Source organism: Eleginops maclovinus, chromosome 18 (assembly GCF_036324505.1).
Source record: "Eleginops maclovinus isolate JMC-PN-2008 ecotype Puerto Natales chromosome 18, JC_Emac_rtc_rv5, whole genome shotgun sequence".
Lineage (NCBI taxonomy): Eukaryota > Metazoa > Chordata > Actinopteri > Perciformes > Eleginopidae > Eleginops > Eleginops maclovinus.
The window spans coordinates 2,825,056-2,835,093 of NC_086366.1; the positions used below are offsets into that span (position 1 = coordinate 2,825,056).

The following is a 10,038-nucleotide window of genomic DNA, read 5'->3' on the forward strand; positions in this document are numbered from 1 at the left end:
CGGGGAATGTCGAAGGCTTTACCGAGGGATGTATTTCCGTTGGCCAGACAGAAAAGCATTGTGTGGTTTCCCTGGCTGTCGAACCTATAGCGCTTTCACCCTGTACACGAGCTGGTTAAATGTGTGTGTTGGTGTGTGCCAATAAGTCAAGGGCATGTTTCATACATTATGTACACACAGCAGCATGTGGTGCACACAAGTTAATACGTCGTTGCCACAAAATCCATATTTCCCCCTGTGCGGCGGCCCACTTTGTTTAGCAGATGAGTCCAATGTTCCACGGAGCCGGAGAATATTGTTGGGTAGACATCGATGCCAAGCAGGAATTGTTTATATTCAAAACCACTGTGACTGATGCAGCCTCCCTCTCCCTCTCTCCCCCAGCTGCTGCCGTCCGTCACAGACAGGATCCCGGTCTCGCTCGCCACGACTCTCAATTCTTCCTCTTTGTCTTCCTCCTCCTCCTGCTCGCCACCCCGAGTCTCCTCCGGCATGGAGACGACAAATCCGTCGTGGACTTCCGCCCGTCCCACCTCGCCGCCACGCTCCTGTGTCCGTCCAGCACTGACCCGGAACAACTATGAATGATTAAAACAGCTTAAAAAAAAAGAGACAATAAGAAGAATGTAATATAAATGGAGAGGCCCTGCTCCTGCGGATAGTGTACCTTTATTTTGAAAGTTTCATTTTATCTTGTGTTTCTTTCGTTGTTTGCATGTAAAGTAACAAACGTTTGATTTGAGCGTGCGAATGAGATGGGTTGTGTGCATGTGTGTGTGCAGGAGTGTGTGAGTGACAACATATTTGAAGTACTATCAGTAATGGTGTCTGTTTTCATGCCACTGTGGAGGAAGAGAGGTATTGTTTTTGACATGAAAAAGAAAAGAAACCCCGGACTATTATTTCGCTTTTTTTTGTGCCGTCCTTTAAAAAAGACGATGTGAGGTGTGTTGCTCCCGCCTCGCGCAAACTCTACTCAGCAGCTTTTCTGGAATGTAACTCGTTCTGGTTTGGCGGTAACACAAGGGAGACTAGAAAACACACCGGACACGGACGAGAGTTTGGGCTCTCCGAGCTCGTGACAAGTCAAGGAGAAGTGGAAGCAGTACACAACAAAGGATCAGAAAAGGGTGAATACGAAGGGAACACTTGGGTATTTGTATTTCTGCAGAGCACATCATACAGCTACAGGTTTACCCAATGGACTATATGCTTTCTTTGATTTATGTCTATACTTTTTTTGGAATGTTTTTGAACCGGTAAATGACGCTTCATATACAACACCTCCGTCCTTAATACAGCTCTACTGCTCGGTCCTTTTGTTGGCACTGCGACGTTCTTTTTTGGGGGGTTTTATCCATGGGAAAAGGACCTGTTTGGAAATATGCAAGACGTGTTGGGGAAAGGAAACCAGAATGTACTGTAAAATACTTTTTTCCTTTACTTAAATGTTGGACGATTTCAAAACGAAAAAAGAAGAAAAAAAAAAAACGAAACGCAAGAGTTAATGTTTGTGATTGTATGCCTTCCGATGCCATATGATCTAGCCATGTAGATCTAACATCCTCTCGATCTTTCTTTTGTACTTTTCAACATGATCATGTTTTTTTTGGCCTTGTTTTTTGTTTTTTTGTCAAGGAGCTCTAGGTACATGTAACTTATGTCATTTATTTATGTCCTTTTATATCTAGTTTGTAAAATAATAGCCTAAAGTGAAGAAAATAAAGGGGTGCCAAAGTGCATTCTTAATAAAGTAGAAACCATACGACGATCTCTACGCCTCTCATTCACACACGCACACACACACACTGGAGGTCAAAGGCCTCGAGCGCTGTCATCAGTTATTGCAGTCATTATGTCTGCAGAGGAGAGCTGATTACCCAACTATCATGCTTTGATTACTGCTTTATATGATTGCACATAATGGAGGGGTTTACGTAACAAAAGGAAGAGGCCAAGGTAGCACATCGAGCAGTTTCTTGGCCTCATTTTCACTTTCTATGTAACCACACACACACACACACACACACACACACACACACACACTTGTACAAAAAAAGGCCAGTTTGTTGGCAAAATGTCCCCATTTGCAGCACATGCTCAGCAGATATCATGACTCTGGACTCCAAGACTTGGCCTTAAAATCCCCTCAGGCCTTGGAGCACCACTTACTTGGTGCGGTGCATTTATGTGTGTGTGTGTGTGTGTATGTGTGTGTTTAATCAGAACAACATCTGCTTCCTGCACTCGCTTCCAGCTGCGATAAACCACTGATTGTCCTGAGTCTTTGATAAGGACTCAGGAGAGGTGGTGGGGGGTGTGGGGGGACAGTTTTTAGAAACAGAGCTCCAGTCGAACGTCGAGCCAAATACCGTTTTACACATTTCCTGTGAAATCACCAGCGCAAGGCATGCATACATTACAGCTCTGAAGGGGGAGATGTTTATCGGCCTCGGGAGGGAAAGCGGGTCTCAGATTGTTGGCGATCTTCGAGGTGAATATGAAAAGATTAGCGGTTTGAATCACTTGATAAACGGTTTGTTTGTTCTATGGATTTTTGACAACTTGTACAAAGTTCATTGTCGACCTTGCACTAATTAGTTTCGGAGATATTTCACTCCCAATCAATGTCAATCTCGCCGGTGATGAAAGGAAACTCAAGTTTAAAGCCAACCTTAGCATTTGGATGTGCTGCTAACATGGAACAAGCCTTATTGCTGGAAGAATGCAACCTTGAGAGGGATATAAAAAAAAGACCAAGTGAAAGGAAGAAACCCAGACGTGGAGTTCGTGCAGCTTACATGGGAAGAAAAAGTTGGCTGCCTGCTAGACTTGGCAACTAAAGTAAGCGGGTTCATGTTAACAGCTCAGGTATTTGCCATGATTGGACTGGAATGCTTTCTCTGTCTTAACGAAATCAGTAAAACCCTACACCTCTGTCGGGAAAGCCTCTCTTAAACTTTACATTCTCAGGAAGTAGAAATAGTCCCCCCCCCAGCCCGTGACACTTTTACGGGTCAAAGTACAGGCCAGATAACGGAGAAGACCATCCGGTATTAATGTGATTGTTATGTTTATCTAGCACTGAAGTGAAGCCCTTTAGATGCAGAACACTCCAATGAAATAGTTGTGAAGGAGTTTATGATAGCTGGTATTCCAGGAATTGGATAATGGAGCCTGATTGGATAATTCAACCATTTAAGTTTTACTTTCAGTGCCAACATTCAAGGCTAAAGAGGGACGTAGTGTGTCCCTACATTATGTACAGGTTATCTGCACTCTTTTTAGAGTGTTTGCAGTGGTGTAAAGGTAAATGATGCACTTTTACTCCATTATATATTCAATCCCTTTAGTTGCTAGGCAGATTAGGATTAATGATGGTAAATATAATCTCCCTTAAATCAGACTTTAGTTCACCTGCAGTAAATCCAGCAGCTACCCTGCAGTATACAAAGCCATTCAAACTAGCTGCACCTTTACCAGCTCTGAGAACACTTTAATGATCAATCATTATAAAACATATCAGAGATATTATTCTGAAATGGACCAATCAGACAATGACTACTTTTACTGTCACTACTTTAAGTACATTTAGAGGAGAGTACTTTCTACTTTCACTGGAGGAACATTTAGAATACTTTTACTGTGACAGAGTATTCCTACACTCTGGTACTTCTACTTTACTCAAGTACAAGACCTGAGTACTTCTACTTTACTCAAGTACAAGATCTGAGTACTTCTACTTTACTCAAGTACAAGATCTGAGTACTTCTACTTTACTCAAGTACAAGACCTGAGTACTTCTTCTTTACTCAAGTACAAGATCTGAGTACTTATACTTTTACTCAAGTACAAGACCTGAGTACTTCTACTTTACTCAAGTACAAGACCTGAGTACTTCTACTTTACTCAAGTACAAGACCTGAGTACTTCTACTTTACTCAAGTACAAGATCTGAGTACTTCTACTTTTACTCAAGTACAAGATCTGAGTACTTCTACTTTACTCAAGTACAAGATCTGAGTACTTCTGCTTTACTCAAGTACAAGACCTGAGTACTTCTTCTTTACTCAAGTACAAGATCTGAGTACTTCTACTTTTACTCAAGTACAAGACCTGAGTACTTCTACTTTACTCAAGTACAAGATCTGAGTACTTCTACTTTTACTCAAGTACAAGCTCTGAGTACTTCTACTTTTACTCAAGTACAAGCTCTGAGTACTTCTACTTTACTCAAGTACAAGATCTGAGTACTTCTACTTTTGCTCAAGTACTAGATCTGAGTACTTCTACTTTACTCAAGTACAAGATCTGAGTACTTCTACTTTTACTCAAGTACAAGACCTGAGTACTTCTACTTTTACTCAAGAACAAGATCTGAGTACTTCTACTTTTGCTCAAGTACAAGATCTGAGTACTTCTACTTTTACTCAAGTACAAGCTCTGAGTACTTCTACTTTTACTAAAGTACAAGATCTGAGTTCTTCTACTTTTACTCAAGTACAAGATCTGAGTACTTCTACTTTTGCTCAAGTACTAGATCTGAGTACTTCTACCACCCTTTGTTTGTAATATATTCTGTAAGCATTGGACAGCTGGGTCCAGTAGGGGCCTGGACTTGGTATCTGTAGACCATGTTCTGTATATAATACCACCTGCTTTGGGAGCAGGCTTAAAGAACTTGGTTGGAAACCGTACTAAAGACAACTTAAGCTGTATATTTGACCAAGTCCAATCAAGAGCACCAATATACAAAAGCTTGGGACTGTACGTAACCCAGGGTTTTACAGAACCGCCCAATATGTTGTAATTTGAGCACACTGTTTTAGAGCAACACACTTTGGGATTTGTGAGCTCTTTGAGATAAGATCCATCTCCATCGAGCCTCAGTTCAGTGTCCCTCTCACACACACAGGGGCTACAGGGAAATCCAAGTGAAGAGACAACCAACCAATACCACTTAGATCCTCAGACACACACACACACACACACACACACACACACACACACACACACACACACACACACACACACACACACACACACACACACACACACACACACACACACACACACACACACACACACACACACAGCCTCAAAGCTTTTGTCGTGCAATCTAATTAAGAAACCTTCAGGTGAAGTGACATGCGTTCAGACAGGCTTAACCTTTTCATTGGGTCACTGTTTCATAATTCAATTTCCTGATGCGGCAAGATAAAACCTCCGGGCCCGTCCTCTAAGCCAATCACAACGGGGCGCCGCTCCTCACACTGACATTATGATTGTTCTAGTCCTTTGTGTTCTTAAGTAGGTCCTCAAATCCACACACAATATGATAATCCATAATCCAAACACTCGAGTCTAAATCCCCAGATGCTTCAACCAATACCAGGTTCTTCTGTTCCCAACCCTCCAGGTGATTGGTTGCCATTTAGGAGGGAAACTAAGTGCTGTTTTGATGTATGGGAAAATATCAAACTTGGGTAAAAAGAAAAGCAGAGAAACTGGGTAACAGAACAACAAAAGCTGAGAGCTTCAGTGGGAAAAAAGCAGCCGAGCCTCTCAGCGTCTGAACGTATTGATCGAGAGGCTTCCCGCACGGGGTTGACCTTGTGTCTGGTCTGCGAGGGATTACTTCAGAGGACAACACATGCAGCAACACCCATAAAAAGGCCCAAGAAAATGCCTTTGTCGGAACAAAACAGAAGCAAATTCTCGCAGCATGACTTGACAAACTGTGTCTTAATTTAGCCGCGCTTGAAATCCCTCAGTTCACAGTCGAGCGGCGTCTGTGCAGCCGCCAAACGCTGCTCTCGTTCGGCAAACACCAGAGGCAGAAACCATCGCAGACAAACAGCCGACAACATGAAAAGCACTTACAGGAGACGCACCCTCTTGTGGGCTGCTTCCCCAGCCTAAAGGCAACTTTTTTTTCTCTCCTTTGAGTAATGGAATAAAACGGGAGGGGAATAAGAAATCAGAGAACAAAACAAACCTGAGCGCCACAAAGACGGAGAGAGGAGGGAGGTAAAGGAGAAGGGAAGATTGATGGGAGGCAACTTTTGGAGCAGGGCTGAGAACGTGTTTGACTCGAGATTTGTACGAGTAATTGGCAACAGATCTGAGAACGTTTACTGGGTATTAGATAACATTCCTACCATCTGTCTTTAGGAGGAGATTTCAGTGAAGATTTTCTAGGAAAGCAAATAATTTCCAAGGGCAAATTTCAGAAGTTAAAGATAAGCAACAGAAATGTTCCCCTTGAACGTTTGGTACTTTTGGTACGTCCACAGTGTTCTCATTTCCTTCCCTTTCAACCCATGCTAGTATGCCATGCAGTACTGATGGTTGGTTGGACTGTCCAGGTAGTCTACCACTAACATTGTCAGTTCAATTCCTGGATGACTATGGGATGATCTGTCCTATAACCTGAATTTACAGTCATGGATTTTACCCTCAAGCTAAATCCTACTGACTTTGGTCATCACTTGACTCCTTCAGTGGTGTTGTTATTCAGATATCCATACAACAAGTGGATGGATTTGGGACATTTGATACCAACCTTTAATGGTATATTGTGTATTATTTGCATAATACTTAGGCGTGTTTCGAGAAATATGTTCATAGCCAAAGGACAGCTTCGCAGAGATGCTACCATGGATGTAGACGTTTCATTTAGTTCTGAAATGACTGCGAGTCAAACTGGAAGTTGCACGTGGAAGGATTACAAAGGGATTCAAAGGAAAAGAGAAATCAAGATGATGTGACGACAGAGGCGTTGGACGTGTCTCCACCGCTCTGCATTCAGATCATTTGTTTAAAATGTTCTGAAAAGACCGTGCACGAAGAATTGCACATTTGGTTTGAACGATCTCGAGGTTTTGGGTGGATTTCTGGGAACCCAAGTGGTGCAATTTGGACGTGCGACACCGTCAATATGAGTAATAATTGAATGCAATAGTTAGCGCGGTTTGCAGACCAGTTGACATAAAAGTATTGTTAGAAGATGTATGTTTTGTTTGCAGGGGGCACACAGGACGCCCATGTACGATGAAAAGGTTTATGGTCTGTCTCAGTATTCAGCTCCTGACACCTGAACATTTACCTACATTTTAGGAAGGAGACACTGAAAGACATTTGCTTCAAAGCCAAACTATGAGCTTGTTTATCACTGCAGCTGCTCCTCTGGGAAAAATAAATCCCTTGTTTGACGCAGACGACTTCAGCAAACCTAAATTGGTATGTTTTTTGCTCCAGGCTACAGACATCAAATCAAACACAAGGAGTGAGTTTAAGTAAGTGGCCTTTGCGTCTCTCCCCACCTGCTTTGTGCGGGAACCTCTCTCTCTCTGCAGGAGCGTAATCCTCAGTGATTGTGGTTCTGTTTGGAGATCGCCGAGCTTTATCAGCCCCACCAGACTAATCTCCCCTCCGGGCCAAAGGCTCCCGGTGGGTGGCCCTGTTCCCAAATAAAAGGCGAAGGGGAGGTCACTCAGTTGACCACTCGAAATGCTGCTTATCCAGATCCACCACTGCTGGTCCCACCTGATAGGCTGACCTGTGACCTCAGCAAACACAAATACATTCACAACACAAACATGCTAATCTCTAGAGCAAACCACTTTCACGAGCCACCAGGTCTCTAGTCCTGCACTCATCTGCACACAAACTGGAAAGTAAAGGAGGGAAGGTGCATGGGAGGGGGGGGATTTGGCGTCCATCTCTGCCAGCAAAATGAAGGTTAATCAAGTCAACACCCAACCCTCCTCTTCCTTTACCTGTTCTGTGTCTGGACGTTTTATCTACCACTGATCTTCAGCTCCATATCGGGAATCGTTCCAAATAGATATGTGAAATGTGGCTCATGGTATTGGAGCAATACAGTAACTCCATATAGGACAATTCCACCGTTTCAGTTTGACTTTCAGTGCCAACATTCAAAGCTAATGTTGAACGTAGTGTGTCCACAGAATAATGAATGCATACAAAGACCCTGCTTACTGAACTGTTGGGCAACTGCTTCCACTGGGTAAAAAGAACGACTAGTGTTGAATTTCACTTGGTATCTAATCTTCTAGCCACCAGATCAACTGGTCTCTCCTGCTCACAAACTGGATGTTAAAGGAGGGAAAATGTGAGTTGGTGATGTGTGTTTGCCTTCTGAATTCAACCCTAACCCTCCTCTTCTTCTTACACCCCTTGTGTGTCTGGACTTTTATGTTGCACTGATGTTTAGCTCCATATCTCCACCATATTGCAAATAAATATAAGTAATGTGGCTTATGTCAGTGTAGGAATCCCTTACATATTGGACAATTATGCTATTTCTGTTCCAACATTCAAGGCTGAAGCTCAGTGTGTCCACAGATTAATGAATGCATGCAAAGGATCTGCATCATTTTAAGGTTGTGGCTTGAATGCTCACTGCGCAGCTGCTTCATTTTAGTTTTGAAATGCAGTCTGAACCTGTAGAAACCCAATATTCTCAAACGCCAAAGGACTTTCGCTACCAGATCACTGGTATTGGACTTTTCTGCTCACAAAACTGGATAATTAAAGAGGGAAAGTGCAATTTATTTATTATTTATTTATATTATTTTAAAATGTTTTAAATTATCTTTATTTATTATAATTTATATTTTATTTATTATTAAAAAAATTATAATAATTTCATTATCTTATTTATTATTTTGTCTTATGTCCTTTTATAATATGCTGCATTGTTGGAGGAGCGCGGGACCTCAGATTTTTGTTGCCATACATTGGCACTACGCTGCCACTGTAGCTACTGTGCATCTGACAATAAAAAACCCTTGAACCCTTGGGTGATGTGGGTTTGGCTTCCATTGTTACCAGCAGTAATCAAGTCAACCCCCAAGCCTCCTCTTCCTCCTCCCCTTGTATGTCTGGACGTCCTGCGGGCTATCAGCTGAAGCAGAAACCTTGTTATCACAGAGGAAGAAATGTTCGGTTTGAGATACATGGACAGCTAAGTAGAAAGAAGGAGGGATAAAAAAGTGTCAGAGAGAAATGATGAAAGGAGAAGCCAGGTGATTCAATCCAAACTCTTTTTCCAATTGCACAACTGTTTTTAAAACTTAGTTTAGATCAAAAAGCAGGACTGACTGACTGACTGAGTGAAAGAAAGAAAGAAAAGGCACCCTGTGACTCGACCGCCATCCATCATCTGCTGGTTTGAGCCCAACGGTGAGAAAAAGGAGCCGAGATTAGAGAGAGAGAGAGAGAGAGAGAGAGAGAGAGCGAGAGAAGAGAGAGAGAGAGAGAGAGAGAGTCTGGCTCAGGGATTCTCTCTGTTCACTGCAGCTTTGGCCTTTGGACCGTTGACAGCCATAAGATTCCTATCAGCGCTCACATGTGGGCCACAACACATGAAAGTCGTAGATACACACACACACACACACACACACACACACACACACACACACACACACACACACACACACACACACACACACACACACACACACACACACACACACACACACACACACACACACACACACACACACACACACGCACACACACAGTGTCAATCCTCGGTTTTCAGCAGGTTGGAGAATGGAATTAAAATAGCACCCACGCCAGGAGGATCATGGTACAGCGTTTGGTGATAAGATCATGGATAGAGAAATACAGTACGACACACCACGGATCATTTCTGTTCAGAAGGGATGTGTGTGTTTATGTGATACACCATAATGTCTCCTACACTAAAATATATTACACAACTGCTCGAATAAAATAATGTATGCTTCTGGTTTGTTATAAAACATTATACAGTACATATAACACACATGCTGGGTCTGTTGTAGTGTGTTCTCTTGCTGATATGCATTTATTTAATATTCAAGTTTATTTTCTATTTTATTTTATTCCTAAATCATGTACCAGGCCTTGTTTACATACTACTGTACCAAATATTTTCCCAAATTGGGCTCAAAAATTAAATGAATGCTAAAATCAACTAGATTAACTTAATTGATCAATTAAATGAAATTAAACAAATAAATTAAA

At 42.2% G+C, this 10,038-nt stretch overlaps 1 protein-coding gene across 5 annotated transcripts in view; it reads left to right on the top strand.

Annotated features, from left to right (window-relative positions):
* The window catches only part of epha4l (eph receptor A4, like), a 59,528-nt gene extending 57,755 nt beyond the window's left edge, over positions 1-1,773 (top strand). For all 5 annotated transcript variants that reach the window (XM_063906851.1, XM_063906855.1, XM_063906852.1 and 2 more), the window contains one exon: positions 385-1,773. The gene's annotated coding sequence lies outside the window, so the exon portion shown is untranslated. The remainder of the gene's footprint in view (positions 1-384) is intronic.
* Positions 1,774-10,038: the final 8,265 nt, after the last annotated feature.